The following is a 23,706-nucleotide window of genomic DNA, read 5'->3' on the forward strand; positions in this document are numbered from 1 at the left end:
GTCACTTTTCGCCATATTGGACCTCCGCCATATTGAATTTGGTCCAAACTTAGAAGTACAGAAATAATGAATTAGGGGATGGAATATATAACATTCACACTCATTATAATGAACATGGGATTGTTATATATAAAAAAATATGTACAACTTCAACTTTACTGTTACACATTTACGACTTTAGTGTGCACATGCAAAATCTGCAGTTAAATGTGCTCGCCACTTTTGCACCCAATATACCTTCATACATTCAATGAGTTAAGTAAAATACATTCACACACACAAAAAAAAAAACATCACTAATGTTGTGGACATTCCTTTTTTCTGAGATACATCAATAGGCTCTCAAAACAATCCCAAACAGACATAAGGTCTTTATAGAGCAAATCCATATAGATTATTTGTCAAATAAACCAGTAAAACAGAATTAGGGGATGGAATATATAACATTCACACTCATAGCTCATATTTTTAAAATAAATCAGTGAAAAAGTATCCTGACAAACAAGCAGCATTTTAATGCATGCAACCAGTAAAACATGACATGTTTTACTGGTTTATTTGACAAATAATCTATATGGATTTGCTCTATAAAGACCTTATGTCTGTTTGGGATTGTTTTGAGAGCCTATTGATGTATCTCAGAAAAAAGGAATGTCCACAACATTAGTGATGTTTTTTTTTTGTGTGTGTGAATGTATTTTACTTAACTCATTGAATGTATGAAGGTATATTGGGTGCAAAAGTGGCGAGCACATTTAACTGCAGATTTTGCATGTGCACACTAAAGTCGTAAATGTGTAACAGTAAAGTTGAAGTTGTACATATTTTTTTATATATAACAATCCCATGTTCACCTGCGCTCTGAACGAAAGCCTCCAGGTTTAAACTATCCACCAATTTAACTGTTCAGTCATTCCAACTATATTAAACCTCATACCTAGCAAATAATTTAACCATTTAAACTATCCACCTATTTAACTGTTCAGTCATTCTAACTATATTAAACCTCATCTACCTAGCAACCAATATAGTTTGTTTTTACTCTGTATGATATTTTACATGATATTTTTTGCATTTTCATGCACTGTATTTCCTTCAGGAAATGCTTTTCTAGTTCTTCTTCTAACGCAGTTAATGCAGCTTCAACCGTTTAACGTAGAAACTTCATTCAAACTATGTTACGTAGGTCTTACTTAGGACATCTGGGCAATGTATTTTTCATCTTTGTAACTTTTATACTTTTTAAACTATTAATTAAAAACTACTCAAAATTTCCCCATAGACTTAACATTGGCTGATGACATCACAATAGAGCCCTTAAGCAATTAGAATCCTAGGCCAGGTGTTCCGGCCACCTGGATCCACTGCCAGTCTCGGGCTTTAAAGCCTGTGTTGCAGGTTAACCACCACTGTTGATTAATGGGTACATAAAGCACTCAATATATGTATATCATTTTTAAAAATGTCTCCAAATTGTGTTAAATGCCAGTTTTTGTTGTTTTTAGCATTAGCGGGGTTTTTTTACGCAATTCAGTGATGACGTCACTTTGGGGACTACATGATCTGCGCTTCATTCATTTCAATGCATTTCAATGGACATCGCGGTTACACTTTCAACATAACGTTTGTATATTTACACTTCGAATTTCGTCACAGCATTTATATCACAGCTACCCTATGATCTACCAATGGTAATAACGGTGCCTGATATCAATTTAGTATTTTTTTCTGAATTTCGGGAGGTCTTGTTTTGGAGGGTATGTTTTACATTCATTCCTATGGGAAACGGTCACGGTTACACTTTCAACATAAAGTTTGTATATTTACACTTCGAATTTCGTTACAGCATTTATATGACAGCGACCCTATGGTCTAACAAAGATAACAATGTCTTCCGATTTTAGTTTAATGCAATTTTCTGAATTTGAGAGGCCTCGTTATGAGGCTACATAATGCACCTATTCAGTTCAATGCATTATGCTTATAACGGAGTGAAAGTCAACATTTTCTTTATATCTAGTGATAGTGATCATGTCGTTAGTTCAGATAAGTAGGCTACCGGGCAAACTTAGTCAGACGATCAGAATATAAAGCATCATGATAGCTAGCTATGGGCTAACTTTCCAGTCCCACCTGTAAGCCACCCCTGTTGTTGCAAACTTAGCTTCTAGCCGCCGCCGATTAGGCTGGTCGTGTCTTCAGCATGAATATTTTCGATAACTACTGCTCGTGATTGATTGCCATTGACATCGTCAGGGTACGGCTTACCAAAGAGGGAGATAATATGGGCAAGTTGCAGTTTTGCAGGTGCTTGTGTGGGCTGTGCCGTTCCGATGGAAACTGTGGTGGAGAGCTGCAGTAACTAGGGAAGCGAGTGCATTTTGGCCGCTGGTCGAGGAGCTCCCCCGTGACCAGCATATGACATGATCTATCTAGCTATCTATCTACCTGTCTATATACATATCTAGGCTATCTATAGCCCATCTATTTATCTATAATCTGCGCTATCTACAGCTGAACAATCCCTTACTCGTCTCTCTTTACTCCTCTCTCGTTACTCTCAAGGGTCTCAAGGTGGGCTTTGGTCTGTAGCAAGGTGACGTAATGCAATGCATTGTGGGGGAAAGGAGAATCACTTCAAACGCTGTGAAATAGTACCTGATTTTTCGTATTATATTCCGTTTTGTGATACCCAACAACATCAAATACAATGGATAACAGTTTAAATGTTTATTACCAAGCAAATTGTGCAAATTCGTTGGTTAGCATAGTTAGCATAGTTATCATTTTTGACAAAACTATTAGAAAATATTAGCTTAGTAAGCTAAGTAATATGGTTAGCATAGTTAGCATAGTTAGCATTGTTAGCATAACTGCTTAAAATGAATAGCTAAGTTAGCTAAGTCATATGGTTAGCATGTTAGCATTCTTAGTATTTTAGCATAACTGCTATAAATCATTAGCTAAGTCATATGGTATTGTTAACATAGTTAACAGCATTAACATTATTAACATTTAAAAAAAAAAAACTGCTAGAAAACATTAGCTAAATTAACTAAGTTAAGTAAATTGGTTAGCATTATTATCTTTGTTAACATAGTTAGCATAACTACTAGCAAACATTAGAGCCATTCCAACTGTCAGTTATCGTCAACTATCTACCTAAATAATTTAACCATTTAAACTATCCACCTATTTAACTGTTCAGTCATTCCAACTATATTAAACCTCATCTACCTAGCAACCAATATAGTTTGTTTTTACTCTGTATGATATTTTACATCATATTTTAGCATTTTCATGCACTGTATTTCCTTCAGGAAATGCTTTTCTAGTTATTAATAGCTAAACATATTTAGTAATTTGAATACATCACATTGATATTGAAATTATTAGGCTACACTTGTCTTTAATATCATCATTTGTGGTATGTAGGCTAAATCTGAGTGCCTGTCACGTTAAGAAGAACGTGAACGCAATTAGCTTTCAGTCTCACGGTTTTAGGCTAGAGAAAAATAGTTTTCGCAAGGATATGTGGATTCAACATCATGTTTGCTATGTCATCATGTTTGCTATGTCATAAAATAAATAAATAAAATAAATGTTCAAAAAACTAACAAGTCAAAGAAAATGTTTCTGGGATGAGATCATAGAAGAGATATCTGGTGTATCGCAATGTTCACTTCTATGAGTATGGAAATGCACCATAGTTTATCTTTTATTTCTTTGCATTGTGCAGGTTACATTAGCCTACATAAACAGAATATAGGAACAGGAAAATGTCTTGGATCCATTGTTTATTGCGACTGCAAGATTAGTAGCCCCATAAACAGTCAGTGATGGCGAGTTATATTCTGTGATATAGCCTATGTGACTATCCGTGCGGCACACCCTTATTCAACATGACTCCTAACTTTGGTTGAAAGATTACAGAAGCTAGGTTTAGCTGTGACAATATCCTGGGTAATATCCTAACAGCTAATGCTATTTTACACAGTAAAATGAAAGCCTGGTCACCAGTTCAGGGGCGGAGCCAGACATTTGAAACATTGGGGGCTTAGCCCAGTGTCACACACAGGAAGGCTAGGGGGGTCCGGGTGCATGCCCCCCCCCCCGGCAGAAATTTTTGAAAAATAACCCCCTAAATAATGACTTCTAGTGAATCCTAATGGACACATTGAGACTTTAAAAATGTGAGACTCTAGGTATCTGACTGTGTAAAATGATAGGTTTGGGTCTTTCAAGAGGTATCTACACTGTGTAAAACGATAGTTTTGATTCTTTCAAGAGGGGTCTATAGGCATTGCCTATCTGATCAGCATGCACTTAATTAAGCGTTTCTTATGAGTTATGGTTTGTAGGCCTATATTATAGGCTAGTATACTTTAGTAGCTACCTTGTCTAGTCTGTAGGCAAGTAGCTACCTTCTCTCAATACATTTTTAGCTGTTAAATGCATGTATTTCTAATAATAGTTGTTTTAATGGCAGTATGTGTATTTGAAAATGTGCAAACAGTATCTAATAGTTTCTATATGGATCTTTTTGCCACGTTTTGCGACTCTGAACTCTGGCCAAAGTAGCCTTATGGTCAGGTTTGGCACAGCCCCACACATTGTGAGCACTGATTATAATGTTCAGTGGAACACATGAAGCTAAGTTTAATACAGGTTTTAAAATTCATTTTTCAAAATGGTGGGGAATCCCCCCCCCCCTTCAGTGCTTCAGTTGCCAGTTTGTATGGCTAGTTATTTTGCCTACTTAGACTCTGCATAATGAAAAAGCGTATTATGTCCCCTTTCTTCTTTTTGGGTGGCATAGCTGATCTAGATAGATAGATTAGGGCTGTCAATCGATTAAAAAATGTAATCGAATTAATTACATAGTCTGTGATTAATTAATCTAAATTAATCGCATATATAATTTTTGCTGTGAAAGTATTTTAAATATTTAAATTCAAATGAGTCATTGAATAATCAGCATTAGTGACATTAAAGTTCAAAAACTCTTTTATTATTATTTTCTCTGTTCAAAGAATCGCCATAATAATCTATGATAAGACCTAATATTCTGAGAAATGAATTTAAAAGTGCTTCGGGAAAAAGTTTTTTTTTTCACATACAAGGCATTTCAGGCCACAGATATAACTTAGGAGACACAATGAAAATAAATAAACACTCCCCTCAATGTCAACACAATTTTTTTGCCTTGATGTGTGACTTTAGAGTTAACGAACTCTGGTGATATGCAAATTCCTTGCTGCAGACATTGCAAAGGACTTTATTTTAATTAACACTTTATTTTTATCAACACCATCAGGCCGTTTTTTAAAAGTAAATGTTCCAATCAATGATCTAGGCAGCACATTTTCTTCTCTCTTCTTCATTTTATAGTCTAATGGTTACTGACTAGAATGGCTCAGGGTCAAAGGTCATACAGAATCGATTAATCTGCGTTATTTTTTTTAATCAGTTATTTTTTCTCAAATTAATTAATGGAAATTAATCAGTTATTTTGACAGCCCTAAGATAGATAGATACTTTATTGATCCCCAAGGGGAAATTCAAGCTACAAATCTACAAACCACAAAAAGGGGCAAACATGTACATGCTGAAGGGCAAAGGGAATATCAAAATGTTTTACTCTGGCCTTTTATGGGGTATGTGTTGGCAGACAGTCCTGGTAACTTACCGTTGTCGTTGACACACCCGCTCGCTTGGCTGCCAGTGCAAAGTAGCCTGTGCTTTGACACTCTCCGTGCGTGTAGCGTGCGTGTCAGATAACCTTTCCCCTTCCCCCTCGGTTTTTCATTCAATCAAATGACGTTTCTTGTACTGTCGTGCTGGCTGTCGGAATGATCAGCAGCAATGAGTTCGCTAAAATATTGGTGGGGACAATTTTGTCATCTTAAAATGTTGATTAGGACTAGTCCTTAGCGTTGAAAGTAATTGTGGTGAATAATTACTTAATATTAATCTTAGACTGGCGAACTTCAGGAAAAACTCAGGAATCAAGTTTATTCTATTACAAGCAGAGAGAGTACAAAAAAAAGGTCTATGGTCTATGTAGGCCTAGCCCAGGCCATGGCCTCTGTAGGATCACCCTCTCTCTCTCAGTTCTCCATGCTCTAATCTTGTGTCTTACAATGCAAGTTAATCACTTTTGTATGAGTTAAACAAAGAGGAAAATGGCGCCAAAAACAAGCCCACTTGATTGGTTCTCCAGTTGGCATCAGACACACCTACTCACACACCTATTTCACACCTATCCATTCTTATCAGAATAGCATGAGGGGAGATATCATATATATCAGAAATATCACTTATAGAATGTTCCAAACATTCTCACAATCAAATCATTACAAACCTTGTACTGAGACTATCAGAATGATACCAAACATGAATACATTTACATTTCATGACACATAGATACATTATATCAAGGTAGCATCCTTTGTCTTGTGTACCTGATAGTCCTTAACCAGCACATTAGCATTCCATTGGGGGAGGGGAGGGTGTCTTTGTTTAAACCAAGAAGGGTTACATGGCTAACTAAAAGCAGTCTTGAAGTTAAATTATTATCCATTTTAACCATACATTTATTGCTATCAGCGTCCCACCCTAAATCGACGCCCATGGAGGTGCAATTTATTTTGTATACTCATGAAGCCCTAATGAACCAAAATAACTGAAAGAAATAAAAAATGCATTAAAATGTATACCCCGGGTCTCAGGAGGTTAATGATCAACATGTTGAGAAATTGTACTTTGAACACTCACACACAAGCACACGCAGCAGATTTGGTCAGGCAGATGCCGACATCAATCTTGTTGATGCCAGAGTAGCTTTTGATAATCAAAAATTGGCTCCCACTGGACTGGCTGCCACGGAAACTTGTGAGTGAAATTATTCTATATTAGCTATGAAATTATGGACAGAACTCAAAAGGCTTGCATATGTGGCCAGTCCGACAGAACTCAAAAAGCTTGCAACAAAGGCCGGTCCGATTCTGCATATGAAAAAAGTGTTTTATAATCTATTGTATCTCCAGTTTACTTTCACCTCAACGTTTATATTGTATTTTAGTTTCACTTAACAATTAGCATGTCATGTTTTAAGCTGTAGCCTATCAATTCACTTTTGAGATACATGAAAGAGTGGCAGAATGTTGGTACATTAGAAAATGTTTTAATTCTCTGTGTCTTACCACTGAAACAGCATTTTTAGAGCAGAGAATGTATGTATGCCCTTTGACTTGAAAAGTAGAAGGAGTTTTTAAATTGTTGAAGAATTTCAAAAATGGACTTTCTCTCAAAGATTACACTGTGTTTAAAATGATGACTGAGATTGCACTGATCTGATCTTGACTCCCTCTCTTTTTCAGAGATCATGGGTACTTTGCAATCTGTAGGAAATGTAGCATTGAAAGCTGCTTTTCTTCTATCCATGTTTGTGGAAAGCTGCAATGGTGGGAATATTTTAGTCTTCCCCGTGGATGGCAGCCACTGGATCAACATGAAAATTCTCATGGAGGACCTGCACGCCAGGGGTCACAGCATGACCCTTATCCGTTCGTCCACGAGCTGGTACATTCCGGAGACATCTCCCCTCTTCACCGTCATCACCGTCCCGGACGAGATCAAATTTGACGATTTTTTTGAAGTCTATTTAAAGAAGCAAATAGAATTTCTGAAGGGGAAGGCGTCTGTGCTGAAATTCCTCAGCATTCAGTGGGAGTTCTTTGATATGCTGTCATATTACCACCGCCAAACTTGCGACTTGCTGTCACGAATGTTCGATGACAGAGAGCTTATTCAACGACTGCAAAATGAAAAGTTTGACCTCGTCCTCACTGATCCGGCCATCTCTGGAGGGGTTATGTTAGCCCACTACCTTAAGCTTCCCCTTGTACTGAACGCCCGCTGGATTTGTAGTGGTGAGGGTCATTTCGCCATTGCTCCCTCACCTCTGTCTTATATCCCCGTTACAGGATCTGGCTATTCCGATAACATGACTTTTTTTCAAAGGGTGAAGAATGTCTTTTTTTATAGCACAATGCTCTTTCAGAACTATTATGTGGTGGGGCCACATTATAAAGATCTATGCAAAAAGCATTTTGATGAAAACTGCAATGTTCTTACCTACACTCAGGAGGCCGACATCTGGCTTATGAGGCTGGACTTTGTCTTTGACTTTCCCCGACCGACCATGCCTAATGTGGTCTACATGGGGGGGTTCCAGTGTAAGCCATCCAAACCCCTCCCAGATGACCTGGAGGCTTTCGTTCAGAGCGCAGGTGAACATGGGATTGTTATCATGTCACTGGGGACTTTGGTCAAAGGGTTCCCCAGTGAGATAGCTGACGAGATAGCAGCTGCATTCGCAAAACTGCCGCAGAAGGTCATCTGGAGACATCTAGGCGAAAGGCCATCGACGCTGGGCAACAACACCATGCTGGTGCAGTGGATGCCCCAGAATGACCTCCTGGGCCACCCCCAGATAAAGGCCTTCGTCGCCCATGGGGGCACGAACGGAGTTCAGGAGGCCATCTACCACGGGGTGCCTGTCCTCGGTGTCCCGCTGTTTTTCGACCAGTTCGACAACCTGCTGCGCGTGAGGGAGAGGGGTGGCGGGCTGATCCTGGACCTGTCCGAACTGAACCAGCACACCTTCCACACAAGCTTGCAGGAGATCACGCAGAACCCCAGCTACAGGGAGAACATGCAGAGGCTGTCTCGGCTCCACAGGGACCAGCCCATGAGCCCGCTGGACCAGGCAGGGTTCTGGATCGAGTTCGTCATGAGGAACAAGGGAGCCGCTCATCTACGCACTGACTCCTACAAGATGCCCTGGTACATCTACCACTCACTAGATGTCATTCTGACGCTGCTGTCTTTGGTTGGGCTCCTTTTGTTGACTACTGTAGCAGCTATTAGATATATGTGTTGCAGAATGTGCTGCAGAAAGAAAGTAAAGCACGAGTGACCTGATTGAAATGGATTAAATTTGTTGCCACATCAAATTGTGATCGGCTATTGAAATGATTGGGGACGGAACTTACTCCCTCTCTCCGGCTCTATATACCAACTCCTCTGCTTTGATCGTGCTTCAGATTATGATCATACCAGCCCAAGAGTTGCCAACAACAACAGCATATCACTGAAAAAAAAGTTCCTTGAATTTACATGATTTTAATGTGTACATCGGTCCCACATGATCAGAATGTGTCCAACTGACACAATTTTTACACTTTTGTTCTAGTTAATCGTTTCTTGTAAAACCTACACATTGAAATCACATCGTATTACATAAAAAAATAATGTTGAATGAAGATAATACCTTCATATTTATGTAATACCAATGTATTGTGTAATGCTAAAGTAATTGTATTATGTCAATAGTAATAACCCTGACTAGGCACGGCTGAAGTGCCCTTGAGCAAGGCACCTAACCCCTCACTGCTCCCCGAGCGCCGCTGTTGATGCAGGCAGCTCACTGCGCCGGGATTAGTGTGTGCTTCACCTCACTGTGTGTACACTGTGTGCTGTGTGTATTTCACTAATTCACGGATTGGGATAAAAGCAGAGACCAAATTTCCCTCAGGCATAAAAAAAAAAAAAGGTTTGGTTCCTGTTGGTTGTCAGTTGAGGCCATGGGTCGGTAGGGAATTTTTTTTTTTTTCCCCAGTGGCAGTAACGGATAGGTAGAAAATCAATCCCACCAGGATTTCGCGAGGTTTTTTGAGACTGTTGCGACCTAAAATGCCTAGATGGAAGTTGCGGTGATTTTAGCTGTTTCTTGTGGAGAAATTGCGGGAGGAAGTGAAAATTGCAAAAATAGTTTAAATTTAGGGCAATTAAGGTTAGTAAGACCAAAATCACACTGATAATCTTGATGCTTATTAAAAAGGATAATCAAAGGTAAACAGTAAGGATTACAGAAAATCAAAGTAGGCCTACTTTATTTGTGAAAATGCTTTGACTGAGGTCATTCACAAAGCATTATAGTAGAACTGTCCAAAAAAGACAGTCACCTAAAGAGATGGCATCATGTCATATGTTTCAATACATTCATATATTTTGTAATTCATATTAAGTTCATATCTTTTTAATAATTCATAGTCTGTGGCCTGCATAATTACTAATAGCCAAGTAAGTATCTAGTAATTTCATATTGATTTAAACTATTTGACTACACTTCTGTTTAATGTCATTACATTGGTGGTGTACGTCTAATTGACTGCCTGCCCCTTTAAGGACGTGAGAGTAGCCTAAGTACATTTCTGAGTGGATTGGAAGGCTTGCATCTCACTGTGTTCGGCTACGAGTGTAAATCACTTTTTGCATAGTGCATTACGATATGTGGATGCAATTGGGAATGTCTTCTATGTCATTAGTTAAAATAAATGTTAAAAAAAACAACTCGAATGAAATTATTATTGGATCATAGAAGAGGTAAATGTCTTGCAATTTTATTAATTTCTATGATTTTGGTAGCACTACTCAAACTAAGCCCACAAGCTAGCAAACATGACATAAGCTAAAAGGACATATCCAGGTAAACGTTTACCAATGGGTTGCATAGCCTACTCAAAAATCAGTAAACCAAGTAGGCCTTAATTAACTTACTTTCATAGCCTAGGTAGGTTAGCAACACCAGGTTGAGAGATGCAAGTAAGCAGATCATTAACGTTAGCCTTCTATTTATTGTCATCAAAACTGTAGAGGAACGAACACGTTAGGACAGTCTTTGGTGTCATATGCAAAAGGTGCAGAAGTAAGTGTGCCATCTGGCTCAATATTCTGCGCGAGGGACTGTTGTGGTAGGTGAAATTTTACGGTGAAACTACGATGATTGGTCAAATTTGCGAAAAAGTTGCGGTGTTTGGACAAAATTGCGAGTGCCTTGATAAGTGACGAAAACAATCGTCTTCGTGAACAGCTGTGCACAGGCTACTTTGTAAAAGAGAGAATACGCTCATCCCTATACATAACGCAAGGGGTAATTAATGTAATTATAGTTCGCCTTTTATTTGTGGATTTATTTAATATATTTAGTGTTATTTCTTCCCCAAGCTCATAAAATAAATTTGGGTCGCACATAAATTGACTGGGTCGGTCGGAAACCGGAACCCAAGAACATTTTTTTTTATGCCTCACGGGATCAAAAGAGTATATATAATACTTAGTAATAGATTGTAAAAGGTACTTCTAACTTAATTTATTAATGCTAAAAAAATAAACTCTTAAAGTTTTATGTCCCTATAGTACCAGAACAGTGTCTTTTAACTGTTTTTTTTTCTAGAATTGCAGACATCTGTTAACATCTTTTTACTGAAAAGAGTCAAGTCAGTTTAGTAGTCAATTTTTATTGAAAGCAACATGAAATACACAGTATTGTTTTTTATCCAGCAATTGACAAATGGAAAAAAGTGCAGCAAACATCACAGGGAGAGGAGGGAGAGGAGAAAGATAGAGGAGTGAGAGAGGAAGAGGAGAGAGAGAAGTGAGAGAGGGAGAGAAAAGGGAGAAGAGAGAGAAAGAAAGAGAGAGAGATCAGGCCTGAAGACTGATGGACCAGATTCAAAGATGGCCGACCAAAAGGGGACATTTCTAGTTCCTAAAATGAAGATAATGAATAAATAATAACTAGACTGCATTTCCGGCGGGAGCTGTGAAAGTGTGCTTGCCCTGGTCCGGTCACCAACGTGAGCAGACAGTGATATACGCTATGCTGAACCTGGCTTGATCCAAGCATTCTAACAGTGCCTTTCAGTGTTGGAGCAGTGGCAATACCTCAAAAGCTCTATTCAACTATTGCCTTGCGGGGTGAATGCGGTTCTTTGGATTTTACCTGTGGCCTGCCTTCGAATTTAGCTTCTATGACTAAAATCAAATCAATAAAATAAAACAACAGCAGTGATTGGCTGCAAAAATAAATAATGTCACGCGTCTTGCACCTCTCAAACTGGGCTATCAGGTAACCTAGAGAAAAATTTGAAATTATGAAATATGACTAAGGCATTAAAATGCTGCTTGTTTGTCAGGATACTTTTTCACTGATTTATTTTAAAAATATGAGCTATGAGTGTGAATGTTATATATTCCATCCCCTAATTCTGTTTTACTGGTTTATTTGACAAATAATCTATATGGATTTGCTCTATAAAGACCTTATGTCTGTTTGGGATTGTTTTGAGAGCCTATTGATGTATCTCAGAATAAAGGAATGTCCACAACATTAGTGATGTTTTTTTGTGTGTGTGAATGTATTTTACTTAACTCATTGAATGTAGCTGGATACTCATGAACGCATGTCTCTAATAGCCACAATAGGAGTAATTTTAGCAACACCGTATTTTGTGTGGCCCATAACGACCCAGTGAATCATGAAAATGTGCCAAAATTCACATTCCTTGCTTGTTGTTGGTACATTAATCCCATTCAGATTGCCACTTGAGATGTAAGAGTTCAGTATAGGTTTAAGGTCTGGGGCAGGAATTTGACATTCTGTGACTTCTTCATTGAGGGCTTGCTGCACTGTCCGCTTTCTCATTTCCCCTCAGACCAACAGGGCCTGGGACCCAGCAAAAAACTACAATAATGTGTAATCTGAGTGAAAACTGCAAGTCAGAACGAAGTAGGCTACAAAATGAAGTAATGGCAGTCCATCAAACATGAACGGCGAGGATTTGTGTGGAAGAAATTTACTGTGACAGGCAGTGGTGTAACTATAGTAGGTGCAGCAAGTGCAGTCGCACCAGGGCCCGTGACCTCCCGGGGCCCGTCGCTACCCCCGCAATGCAATTGCTGAAAAATTCTATACAGGTCCTTTCTGACTGCCGGCGTGCCTTTGACCAGGCCAAGGCTACAGCGCAGACGCTCGCAAATAAATGGGGGTTCAGAGTACATTTGAAAATGTTAGAGCACGGAGAGTGAAGCGTCACTATGACGAACTATCGGAAGATGAGCGCTTAACCGATGCAGAGAGATACTTCAAAGTGCAGGTATTTAATGCAACTCTGGACATTATAATCAGTCAGCTCTCCCAAAGATTTGCAATTATGCGGAAAACTTGTCATGTGTTAGAGTCTTTACGTCCTATGACCCTTCAACTCGCAGGTGATGAACTGCATGAAAAAGCAAGACGTTGTCAGACCATTATAGCAGGGACATTGCACCGACATTCCCAACACAACTCCTCTCATTCAGGTCTTGCTTTAAAGCAGAGATTTCACAGAAGTCATCTATTTTTCAACTTGCCAAAATGCTGGTGGTAGATTATGACAGTGTAACATCCACATTCGGGGAAGTGTGTACTGCTCTCATGTCGTTTCTGACATTGCCTGTGACTGTGGCAACAGCTGAGCGATCTTTTTCCAAACTCAAACTTATTAAGACCTACATAAGGAGCAGCGTGGGGTAGGAGAGGCTCAGTGGATTAGCTATCCTGTCTATTGAAAATACGAGAGCCAGAGCATTAAATATTGGGAACATCGTTGACGATTTTGCACAACGAAAGGCTCGTAAGATGGCTTTCTTCTAATGGCCTAATTCACGCATATTGGGGATTGTATGCATATGAATGATTTTATTTGGTTTCTGCACGGTTAAATAAGTTAGGCTACGTTAAGTTTTGTTTCTGCGCAGTGCGAGTTTATAAGCAAGCAATCTACGCTTGCAGTTTCAGCAGGGAGGGTTGAAGAGGCGCATTGAGCGCATTGAGTGTTCCTATAATTCCATGCGAGTTGATGTTAATGCAGTAATATTAGATTAATGTTTTCACATGTAATGGATCCTATCTAGTCGTGTGTTTTTTATTTGAAATTGTAATCTGTAACTACTAAACTACTTTGGTGCCTCAGGCCCTTTGCATAAACAATTGAAGTCACCCTTAATGTGTATTGCATGTATCAAAGCTAATTCATCCTGGGCCAAAGTTTGTTGGTATGGGGTCCGCTTAACGCTCTCGCACCAGGGCCCACCACTGGTTAGTTACGCCACTGGTGACAGGTCTATTAGCTCAAAGTAGCAATAAGGCACTAAATAACCCCAACAAGTTATGGACTCAATAGCAGTAATATGCAGCAGCAGGAGCAACACCTGATGTTTAATCTTTCTATAATATCAGTCTTACTCCTAGAGCCAGATTTTGGTCCTTCTAAAGTACCTTTCGAGCAGAATACTCATATGTCATGTGTCACCAAAATGAAAAACAAAAAGAAGAACTTTGAACCTGACTTTATCCAGTGTTAAGGTTGTTGTGAATTAAATTTATTCAAAAAATATTGACTCAATTTAAATAATCAGCAGGGGAGTTATTGTTGTAATTATCATGTATCCTACTGACTTGTAATATATCCCTGCATAGGCATATCAAAGACACAGACAGGGTGATCACAAAAAGCTACCACCAATGCAAAGCTATAATTTATATTCCAACTTTAGGGTTGTATACCTTAACAAAAGTCAATATGAGTCAACTTTGGGTCAACTCTGTTGCGTAAAATGTGCTGTATAAATAAACTGACTTGACTTGACTTGTTCCCCTCAAATCGTTCCAGCCAAGCCCAATGGCTCAAAGACCAAGTGATAACAAAAATAGTTTGCTAATGAATAAACGCAAATGACCAACAAGTTGTGAAAGTTGTGTCCATCCCACTCTCTAATTCTCTAGCCGTCCTTGTGTACACATGCATTGTTCTCCACAAGTGTGACTGCCTTGTTTTCATTTTGCAGTGATTTTTATCAGTAAGTGTCTTGACCAGCTTAACAACGTCCTCCTTCACAGAGGATACTTATGGTATTATAAAAAGACAGGGCATTTCCAATCTGTTATTATTGTAAGTGAAGTGTTTAGACAAATGCAGTGTGCCCAAGTTGTGTTATTTTAAGCCTGGGAGAGGTGCTGCAGGTTGGTACTGTTTAGTCTATGGATTTAGCTTTTGCATTTGATTTCAGAAAGAGCACGTTGCTTCACATTCAGAGAAAAGGACCGATGGTTTGGTTGCCATCTGGAAGCCTTATGCTTCTCCACTGATATAGAGAATGCAATAGAGCATAAACAATTTGTATCTCTCACCGTCTTTCTCTCTCTCTTTCTCTCTAAAACCATTCTAATTTACCCACTCTGTTTTCTAACATCTCTATTTAAGAATACTACCAATATACAAAACCTGCACACAATTGACTGTTCTTCCTTCTCCTCTCTTAATTACCCTAGAAAAAGCATATTTGTGAGCATATTTACATCAAAGCAAAACTTTACAAACTGCTGAAACAACAGCAACACTGGGAATGATCCCCCTTTGTGATGACCCGAATAGCTTACAGGCTTGTGAAGGAAAATCAAACCAAAATTGGTTAAGAGATGTAATGAGGCCACAAGTTAAAGTGTCTGTCCTGTTTTTCTTTCTCTCAATTTAAGTTGGTATGATCTGTAAATTCCTCGCCACATGCTTTCCACATTCCACACGGCTGAATTTTATTGCACTGTTGTTACTTTACTGTATGAAATGGCAATAAGGAAAGAATGGAACGCCACCCATAACAATATGAGACTGCACTGAAGAAAAGAATTGTTCTGAGAGTGAGGGGCTGCTGGTTTATGAGCTTTGTGCCTCCACTGCAAAAAAAGGTATGCCCATAAACACACTGGGAACTGGACACCTGCCCTGAGCCTCTGCAGCTATCTTTCCCACAGTCAGACAACAGACTCAGGTGATGCAAGCGGCCTCATGGGGTGTCTTGATTAGAAAAGGTGGAGTCCTTTTCCCTCCTGGGAAATCATTTTTGTAAGTCAGCTGGGTCACTAACTAAGAGGCTGAAGGGGCAGGAAAAGAGTAGATTGAAAACTTCATCACTAATAAATAAAATAAATGTTTTCTTTTGTATTTGTTTACAATATTTACAGTACATATTTAAAAACAAAACATACATTTTATGATTTTATGATAAATTGATTTTATGTGCAAGATGTGCAACTAAATCAACCGATTTTTTACACAAGGTTTAGAAGCAAACCATACAATTATGCTACTCAATATAATCATCCAGGACTTGCTCTGGGAATTCTTATTCTTAACAAACGGCATCCTGCCTCTTTCTTTGCCAGTGGTGAGGCTTTGTAGTTTTCCTTGCCAGCTTTGCTTTGTGAGAGTTGTGCTATTGCTATATTTTAAAGGTAAGCTATAAAACAATGTATTAAAGAGCTGAATTCAAACAGATGTCTGAAATGAACTCTGTGTCCAATGCGCCTTTTGCTAAATTTGGTAAATCTTCACCTTGAGACAGCAGTTTTCACAAATCTGACTGTTTCTTGAGAAGATTCCAGATAATCAGAATGCATCCAAGCATCATCAATTCTTCCACAGTGCCATTATTCACAACAGTGGGTTTCACTGATTAAGGGGACTGCACTCTTTGCTAAGTATCCGCTATCTGCCTTTCCTCTCTATACCCCAGGTGTCATCAAGTTCCTTCAACATGCTTAGTTAATGAAGCACATGGAGCTGTACAGGAACAACGGCATTCAGCTCATCAGATGTTTCCAAGAGCTCATTAGTCAAGACTGCACCATAGTCAACACAAAGGAAGGATCCACAGACTCCATGACCTTCAGGTGTGCACTCTTAGAACCTAACTCACATAACAGGACATGGTGATGTTCACTGACACACAGTCAGCCGTTACAACAGCAATGCATAAGAGTATTTCCTTGTTCCTTTGATGCATGACAGCTGATCTTGGACCTATGAGGAGTACATCACTGGCAATAGACATGTGGTCAGCATAACTTTCTAGCATGGTCACTGGACACAAACAGTAGAGACAGTGTATTCATTAATTGTTTGAACATCACAGCAGTGAGGAGTTCTGTCGCTCATTGCCAGTGATAGCGATCTTCAAGCAGTTAGGTAGGCAGCCGTTATAGCCCATCCTGGAGCCCACCCATTGCACTGGGACAGGACATTGAGGCTGGAAACCAAGGAAACTGAGGTTTCAGGAGGCCTCTTTACTCCATGGTCCAGGATGGAACTTTCAAGCCAGGAAGAAATGGATTTGTGACATTTGGTTGAGCACGAACTTGAATAATTGGCTCGGCCAGATCTATTTTTGTTATATTCTTGAAACTTTCCACCAGCCACAACTTTTTGGCCTCTCAGAAAAAAGAGCAATAGACTACAATTGAAAGAGTCAACAGTTCCATGGGAAAGGGATCACTTCACCCTTTCCCTACCCCTTTGGAGGGCAGTTCAGCACATAAAGACAAACTCTCCTCATTATCCACACACAGACTTGTGCTAAGAGAAGGAGTGACATGTAATATGAGCTGATGGCTAAAATACAGGTGTGTCAATGCCGTCATTGTTAGTATTTCTTATAATTCCATAGTCAGCGTAACAGAAAATGACTGCACCAGCATTAGAAACCACTGATGAGGATGACGTGGCTACTGATGACAAAATGTTGTTCTGTGGGTCTGAAGCTTAACCGAGAAACCAGTTCCCTTTGTAAGCACTTAAATGCCATGTTGATTGGAAGAACAGATTTTTTCACTATAATTTTACTAGACGTGTCTACTCTTTTTGACATATGATGGCAGGCTTCAGAGAGTCAAGGTGTTATGATTTCAAGACTGTGTGTGTTATAGTTGCACAACAGAATAGCCACAATTTACATCGTTGATCTTGTTGAGCCCAACAGTTTTCTCCTGATAAGTGTTAATCAGCAGAATATTTCATGGGAATATAAATTCCAAGCTGTAGCATGATATAATTTATGAGGCCCACCAAAAAACATTCTGTCTCTGCTACACTAATTGTTCTTTGATTTGTTTTTTCTTTAAAAACACTGTGCATACCCTGATGTTTTTTTCCATGTGGTGCTGCATGCATTTTCAGCCTTACTGTTTTAAATTAACCCCCAGGGGGGCTTTGGATTTCCAATGCTGAAATGCTGCCTTGGTGATGGTGTATTTTTTTCCCATTAATACGACCAGTTTCATTATCTCTCAGTGTCCCTCTAACGAGCCACGCTTGGCAGAAAGTGTAAATGTGTTCTTGTTGTGCTGAGCTCATTTAGTACATTTTGTAGAGAGATGTTTATAGCAGCGGGTCGAAAGAGCAGGTAGTTGATCGCATGGTAACCCCATAGATGTCAGTTTCTGGTTTGCTCACGCTGCAGTTCCACTAAAACCAGCAAAAAGCAGCAAAAAAGCAGCAAAAAGTTGAATGCAGTTGAAAACAAAATATGCAGTTGTATATAGAAAATCAAGCACATAGATAAAATAACTGAATAAAACATGTACAACACATTGCTTTTTCATACACTAATGTACTTGTCTAAGTTAGTCTTTGTTTTTTCGAAATGCACTATAGGCCTGACTACAGCATGTATTTGGTATAATATCCAAACTGTTACTAAGATTGTTTATTTTTGGTGATGATATGTGGAAGTCATTCATAACACAGGTACTATACACTCCAGTGGTTATTATGACCGCCGCTAGCGAAGCTAGCGAAGCGGTCATATAGGGATTGTCAAAGTTTTTTTTTTTTTTTTTTTTTTTTTTTTTTTTTTTCCCGTCATCTACTTCCTGAAATTTTGGTCAACGATACCCGGGGCACCGAAACACCAGGGCACATGAAATTTGGTGGGTATGTAGCCCCACTAGACTTTTACGGAAAAATTTCGTTTGGTCCCCGGGGGCCACTCCCCCTCCGTGCTGGGCCCCCCGAAACCCAAAAAATGCAGTTTTTCCTCAATAACTACCTGAACCGTGGCACCGAGGATGAAGAAATTTTTATGGTATGTTGGTCTCAAGGGCCCACATCAACTTAGCCCATAATCACTCATTTGTGATTTGCACCCCCCCGGTAAAAAATGAAAATGCAATATCATTCTGCTTTAATCGCCCCTCTCTTCAGTAAAGACGTTCAGAACTGCACCAAATTTTATGTGTATGATTAACCTGACATTCTCTGGGGGTATGCCAAGTTTCGTAGAATTTCATCCATGGGGGGGTCTAAAAAATTAAGTTATGTGTACATTTAGTGACTCTACACTCATTGGCCTGTAGATGGTGGTGCACACATATACACATGCACACACACACACAGGCACCCACATACTATCGGTATTAGAACGGCCGATACATAATTACAAATTCAGTAGGATTAAAAGAAAGCCAAAATAAATATTCATCATCATCATCATGGCTGCATTTCCAGTATTGGCGATAAGTAGTCGTTTGTCCACTAGATGGCGCATCGTTGCAGTGAGACGTAATTTTGTTGGAAGTTAATCTTAAATGGGTTGGAAAGACACTATGCTTCCTACAAGGACAAGACTGTAGGCTACAGTAGTTTACCGCAGAGAACGTCTAAGGGTAGGATGATTTCTGCATGACATGTAATTCCCATTTGCTCTTGAAGCCGAAATAAATCTGAGAATGTTTATCGGACATGCTTGTTTTTTACTGCAGGTAGGCTACGTTAATCCTATCAATAGCAGAACGTAGGTAAAATAATGTTACCGTTAGCATGGTTGAGTGATGGAGGCCAATTTGATTATTGATGTATTTGTAGAAAACCATAAATGCGTTTATAAGCTACCAAGCAAATCGATAACAGCACTAATTGTATCTTTCGACTGTCATCTCATTTGCTTATAACCATAACCTAGGCTACTAACAGGAGCTAAGTGAGTTAGCCACAACACGTTCGCTACGTGATGGTTTTTTAATGGAAAATATATAGGCTACCTGAAAGATAACCTGTCTATGATCCCGTGATGATCTACAATCTCCATTTAAACCAGATGTTTTAGAGCGCACGTTGAGATGTATTCAGGGCAGGGCTGTACCTACACATATTTGTTGCACGTGCTACAAAAATCATTCTTTGCGATGAATGATTTAGTGCCAACGTTACAAGGGTCAGATACAGTTTTGCCTATGGCTATTCCGTGAGACTGAGGCGCTTTTTGTTTGTTCGAAGTGCGTGTTTAGGGTGTGAGAGGGGAGTCGATGTGCTTTGATTCCAGCTTGGTAGTTGTAGTCTATGCGATTAAAAAACACGTGTGTGTGAAGTATCCAAACAATGATAACGCTTTCATTATGGCTGCTTTAGCCACAGACCTTGAGCTACTGTACAGTGGGTTGGGTTCCGTTTAGAAGTGTCCACTTCATTCGCCCTTTCCGTGATTCACAGCTACGTGAAATGTATTACTACTGATATGCAAAACTATTAACTTTTTCGCCAAGAGGTGGCAGCTTGATACTGTAAGGTGTAAGCCATTGGTTCCAACGGAGATTTTATTTGGGTCGCCAGCATAGCCTAGCGACAATTTGTGTTGTGTAATAGGCCTAGCATAGGGCCTACCTTATATAGCTTATAGTTTGTTAACAGTCACGGTTTTGTCATAACTCCCTCTATGCATTTTTGCATTTAGAATAGCTCTAAAACCGGGGGGCGAACACGTCGCAGGGGGGGCGCCAGTGCGTGGATATCTCAATCGCAAAATTAAACAATATTTCTATCGGGCGCCTACCATGGACTAGGCTGGGTGAAAATCAAAAGATTGCGTCAAAAGATTGAGCTTAACCATTGACCTCATGGTTGCAAAATGCAAGGGAACATGAATCAGCATATTATTTGCACAAACAATAACGGAGAGTAGCTCTTCAACTTTGCCCGTTAAAATGTGTATGAACAGTCTCGCAACGCATTTCATGAAGGCCCTTTGGACATGTCAGTTATTTGCACCACTGGGAAAAACGGCATTTTGTTTTAGACTACTGGTATTTCATTTGTGCATTGACAATAAAGCTGAATATCATTTGAACTAGATGACTAAACTTATGCATATGTAGAAGAAGAAACATTCACAAAAATCCATGACATGACCTCTCTTCTTGATAGCTGTTGAAAACTGCATGGAACTGACAGGGATTGTTTTGTTTAATAATAAATAAATAAATACATTATGCTGCTACCTTCTGCTTTTCCCAAATACAATGTAGCCTACAGGTGTACCTTTCATCAGTCCAGTTGCAATGGATGGACTGTGATGAACTGCCCTACTTGTGATTGTTTAGAGATTTTAAAGGTTTTATAACAATGTTACAGATTTTTTGGCCCAGAAACAAATCTATTCACCTTTGCAGCGCCAGTAGGCTACTTTGTGTGCGGAATGTGTGCAAACACACATTTCAAACAAGCATACACAAAAGTTTCAAGAGTGAGGAATGGAGTAGAAGATGGAGACAAATTCATTAATATGATTTATTTTCGCGGAATGGATGTGCAGGACTGAGCGGCGGTCATATTTTGTACCGCTACGCGGTACATCTAGTTTTATGTAGAGTTGAACGATCGAAGGGCTTCCATAAAAAAGTTACACAACGGTGCCCTCTACAGGCGAACAAAACAAACTGCAGGTTTCCTTTACTAGTATTACCTTTACACACCTCCAGCCATAAGCCACAAGAGAGATGGAAAGGTGCGAGTCAGTTAGAAAGGATACAGCAACAGCAAAGGCGTTATGTTAGAAACAGAAAGGGTCACTAGGAGTGTAATGATTTATTGAAATATGACGTGCCTCCTGTCTTTTTTGCCTTTTCAAATGATTCTGCATCATGCAGCTCTGTGCCCTCACGACAAAAGACAGGGTATTAGGCCACAGTGCAGCAGCAACTGAAACATGGGGCAGTGATATTGTAATGGTTAAGGAGCTGGGATAATGCAGTAGCAGGAAAGTTGTGGGTTCAATTCCCAGCTTCCACTGTGCCCTTGAGGAAGGCACTTAACCTTGAGGTGCTTTAAGGACAATGTAACAATGCCCTTGTAATATAATTAACATATGGTAGTTGTCCTGGACTTTCTGCTGCATAGGAAACAAGTGGTAAGAGTAAACAGCAAAATCTCCAGGGTCAAATACATCAGCACTGGCGCCCCTCAGGGATGTGTCCCCCCTACTGTACTCACTGTACACTAATGATTGTGTATCACATACAGACTCTGTCAAGACGTATACATTTGCAGATGACACAACATTGGTAGGGCTTATCTCTAAGGACGATGACGTGGCTTACAGGAACGAGGTCCTCACACTAGTGAAATGGTGCTCCCGCCACAATTAGAATTAAATGTTTTAAAAACCAAAGAAATGGTAGTGGATTTTCGCCGCAAGGGGCTAGTGTCCCAGCCCCTGACCATCAATGGGGTAGAGGTGGAACGGGTGGGCAGCTTTAGGTTCTTAGGGACCATAGTCTCATCCTCTATGAAATGAGGAGAGAACCTGAGCTGTATCATTAACAAAGCCCACCAGAGGCTCTTTTTTCTCCGGCAGCTGAGAAAATGTGGGGTGGCCTGCAAGGGGATGCTGCAATTCTATCGCGCCACTATTGAGAGTATTCTTTCCTTCTCTATTACTGTCTGGTATGAAAATGCCAGTGTTCAGAACAGGCTACAGAAGCCGAGAAGATCATAAGTTGCAAACTCACCCCCTTATCAGAAATCTACAAGGCCAACATGCAACGCAAGGGCATGAAATCATGCTGGATGCAACTCATCCTGCCAACCACCTCCTTAAGATCCTCCCATCAGGTAGAAGGCTGAGGGCTATTAACACAAAGACCTCCCGCTTTTTAAATAACACATACTGTAGTGTAATCAGATTTTTAAATAACTCTCCATCCTTGCACCAATACCTCATGGAAGCAGATCAAGCCAGCATAGGTCTTGGATAGTGTGTTTTTTTTTAGCAATATGTTTTAATTGTATTCTTGCTATATACCACAGTACTATACAGTATATTTATTTTATTTATTTTCATCATCATCCTGTTACATTTGCACTTTTGGAAGTGAACCTAAAACCTAAAATGTCAACTGCCACTTTTGACTCTTGCCTATGTAGGGACGAGCCATGAATGAATGTACTATGTCTGATGTCTATGTCTTTGGCTTCTTATCTTTGTTTGGTGTCGTCTTGTCTGTTGTACTGTAGAGCACACTGCAGCAAATTCCTAACAACTTCTGTTGTATGGCAATTAAAGTATTGAATCTTGAATCTTGTCTGCTAAATTAATACATTACATGTAAATGTAACTGGTAGCTAGGAGGGGTTGTGCTCAAAATTGCATCACTCTCACTGACTCTGGGAACTGATAGACCCATTTGTGTCTGTGGATGTTTTCCACAAACTGACATGAGACATCTGCAGACAAGCATGTGTGTAAAATAATACTACACCATGCTACAGGATTCTGGAATGGCCATTGTGAGTGTAATGTATACTGCAGTTCTTACCTTTCCTGATGGTTGTTGCCTTTTGCCTGTCTCACAGTCTCATCAACCTGAATGGGATGCATTTCATAGTATGATTATGTCTGTATTGTAATCTTTTTCATTGGCACAGATTTTGTAGGCACTAGAAAAAATAAAATGAATGAAAAATGGCAGCACTCCATCTCATTGTGTTGGAGGAACATGGGCTAAACTGCAGAAGCTCAATTCTAAGCTTTCACAGAGTGGAAATTCTATTCTAAAATGTTTTCACAATTCATAACTTACCTTGGAACTAGAGCTAGGCCTACCTTTGGTTAGTCTTTTTAGGTAGGCCTCATTTTAGTCGTTCCTGTGTATAGGCTACTGGGCCTTTCTCGGAGACCTGTGTATTTTTTATTTTATTTTTTTACTATTGT

General features: G+C 39.5%; 1 pseudogene; it reads left to right on the forward strand.

Annotated features, from left to right (window-relative positions):
* Positions 1–7,441: 7,441 nt before the first annotated feature.
* On the forward strand, positions 7,442–8,983 carry LOC143111528 (UDP-glucuronosyltransferase 2A2 pseudogene; annotated as a pseudogene).
* Positions 8,984–23,706: the final 14,723 nt, after the last annotated feature.

Source organism: Alosa pseudoharengus, unplaced genomic scaffold, assembly GCF_046254945.1.
Source record: "Alosa pseudoharengus isolate Yale_2024_CS ecotype anadromous, Long Island Sound unplaced genomic scaffold, YU_APseudo_1.1 YU_APseudo_1.1_scf_8, whole genome shotgun sequence".
Taxonomy (NCBI): Eukaryota; Metazoa; Chordata; class Actinopteri; order Clupeiformes; family Clupeidae; genus Alosa; species Alosa pseudoharengus.